The sequence below is a fragment of the Carassius auratus genome, unplaced genomic scaffold (genome assembly GCF_003368295.1).
Source record: "Carassius auratus strain Wakin unplaced genomic scaffold, ASM336829v1 scaf_tig00054226, whole genome shotgun sequence".
NCBI lineage: Eukaryota > Metazoa > Chordata > Actinopteri > Cypriniformes > Cyprinidae > Carassius > Carassius auratus.
In genome coordinates, this window is record NW_020527303.1 from 1 (window position 1) to 2500 (window position 2500).

The 2500-nt window shown below is 40.0% G+C and overlaps 4 non-coding genes across 4 annotated transcripts; all 4 read left to right on the forward strand.

Moving 5' to 3' along the window:
• Positions 1-430: 430 nt before the first annotated feature.
• LOC113090321 (5S ribosomal RNA) lies at positions 431-549 on the forward strand. The gene has a single exon (XR_003287010.1). It is a non-coding gene; the product is annotated as a 5S ribosomal RNA (ribosomal RNA).
• A 652-nt stretch (positions 550-1201) lies between these two features.
• LOC113090333 (5S ribosomal RNA) lies at positions 1202-1319 on the forward strand. Its single transcript, XR_003287021.1, has one exon. It is a non-coding gene; the product is annotated as a 5S ribosomal RNA (ribosomal RNA).
• A 355-nt stretch (positions 1320-1674) lies between these two features.
• LOC113090310 (5S ribosomal RNA) lies at positions 1675-1793 on the forward strand. Its single transcript, XR_003287000.1, has one exon. It is a non-coding gene; the product is annotated as a 5S ribosomal RNA (ribosomal RNA).
• A 221-nt stretch (positions 1794-2014) lies between these two features.
• LOC113090331 (5S ribosomal RNA) lies at positions 2015-2134 on the forward strand. The gene has a single exon (XR_003287019.1). It is a non-coding gene; the product is annotated as a 5S ribosomal RNA (ribosomal RNA).
• The last annotated feature ends 366 nt before the right edge of the window (positions 2135-2500 follow it).

A 2500-nucleotide genomic window follows, 5' to 3' on the forward strand; every position in this document is an offset into this window, starting at 1 on the left:
GTTCTGGTTAGTACTTTGATGAGAGACTTGCCTAGGAATACCAGGTGCTGTAAGCTTTTTGGACATTTTCACTTAGTATATAATAATTTTGCCAAAAAATAGAGTCAATGCCCGATCTCTGAATATTTGCAGGTTTGGGCCTGGTTAGTACATGGATGGGAGACTGCCTGGGAATACCAGGTGCTTTAATCTTTTTGGAAAATTTCACGAATTATATAATAATCTTTCATTTAAAAAAAAAAAAAAAAAAAAAAAAGAGTCAATGCCCGATCTCTGAATCTTAGCAGGTTTAGGTCTGGTAGTACTTTGATGAGAGACTGCCTAGGAATACCAGGTGCTTTAAGCTTTTGGGCTTTCTTTCCTACTTATATAATGTACTGGCGATAAGATTGGCTGCTCTTTAAATAGCCCTCTCTTTGCAGCAGACTTCGCTTACGGCCATACCAACCTGGCTATGCCCGATCTTGTCTGATCTCGGAAGCTAAGCAGGTTTGGGCCTGGTTAGTACTTGGATGGGAGACCGCCTGGGAATACCAGGTGCTGTAAGCTTTTTGGACATTTTTCACTTAGTATATAATATTTTGCCAAAAAATAGAGTCAATGCCCAATCTCTGAATATTTTGCAGGTTTGGGCCTGGTTAGTACATGGATGGGAGACTGCCTGGGGATACCAGGTGCTTTAATCTTTTTGGAAAATTTCACGAATTATATAATAATCTTCATTAAAAAAAAAAAAAAAAAAAAAAAAAAGAGTCAATGCCCGATCTCTGAATATTTGCAGGTTTGGGCCTGGTTAGTACTTTGATGAGAGACTCTCTAGGAATACCAGGTGCTGTAAGCTTTTTGGACATTTTTCATTTAGTATATAATAATTTTGCCAAAAAATAGAGTCAATGCCCGATCTCTGAATATTTGCAGGTTTGGGCCTGGTTAGTACATGGATGGGAGACTGCCTGTTTAATACAGGTGCTGTAAGCTTTTTGGACATTTTCACTTAGTTATATAATAATTTTGCCAAAAAATAGAGTCAATGCCCGATCTCTGAATCTTAGCAGGTTTTAGGTCTGGTTAGTACTTTGATGAGAGACTGCCTAGGAATACCAGGTGCTTTAAGCTTTTGGGCTTTCTTTCCTACTTATATAATGTACTGGCGATAAGATTGGGCTGCTCTTTAAATAGCCCTCTCTTTGCAGCAGACTTCGCTTACAGCCATACGAACCTGGCTATGCCCGATCTCGTCTGATCTCGGAAGCTAAGCAGGTTTGGGCCTGGTTAGTACTTGGATGGAGACCGCCTGGGAATACCAGGTGCTGTAAGCTTTTTGGACATTTTTCACTTATTATATAATAATTTTGCCAAAAAATAGAGTCTATGCCCGATCTCTGAATATTTGCAGGTTTGGGCCTGGTTAGTACATGGATGGAGACTGCCTGTTAATACCAGGTGCTGTAAGCTTTTTGGACATTTTTCACTTAGTATATAATAATTTTGCCAAAAAATAGAGTCAATGCCCGATCTCTGATCTTAGCAGGTTTAGGTCTGGTTAGTACTTTGATGAGAGACTGCCTAGGAATACCAGGTGCTTTAAGCTTTTGGGCTTTCTTTCCTACTTATATAATGTACTGGCGATAGATTGGCTGCTCTTTAAATAGCCCTCTCTTTGCAGCAGACTTCGCTTACGGCCATACCAACCTGGCTATGCCCGATCTCGTCTGATCTCGGAAGCTAAGCAGGTTTGGGCCTGGTTAGTACTTGGATGGGAGACCGCCTGGGAATACCAGGTGCTGTAAGCTTTTTGGACATTTTTCACTTATTATATAATAATTTTGCCAAAAAATAGAGTCTATGCCCGATCTCTGAATATTTGCAGGTTTGGGCCTGGTTAGTACATGGATGGGAGACTGCCTAGGAATACCAGGTGCTTTAAGCTTTTGGGCTTTCTTTCCTACTTATATAATGTACTGGCGATAAGATTGGCTGATCTTTAAATAGCCCTCTCTTTGCAGCAGACTTCGCTTACGGCCATACCAACCTGGCTATGCCCGATCTCGTCTGATCTCGGAAGCTAAGCAGGTTTGGGCCTGGTTAGTACTTGGATGGGGAGACCGCCTGGGAATACCAGGTGCTGTAAGCTTTTTGGAAATTTTTTCACTTAGTATATAATAATTTTGCCAAAAAATAGAGTCAATGCCCGATCTCTGAATTTTAGCAGGTTTGGGCCTGGTTAGTACATGGATGGGAGACTGCCTGGGAATACCAGGTGCTTTAATCTTTTTGAAAAATTTCACAAATTATATAATAATCTTTCATTAAAAAAAAAAAAAAAAAAAAAAAAAAAAAAGAGTCAATGCCCGATCTCTGAATCTTAGCAGGTTTAGGTCTGGTTAGTACTTTGATGAGAGACTGCCTAGGAATACCAGGTGCTGTAAGCTTTTTGGACATTTTTCACTTAGTATATAATAATTTTGCCAAAAAATAGAGTCAATGCCCGATCTCTGAA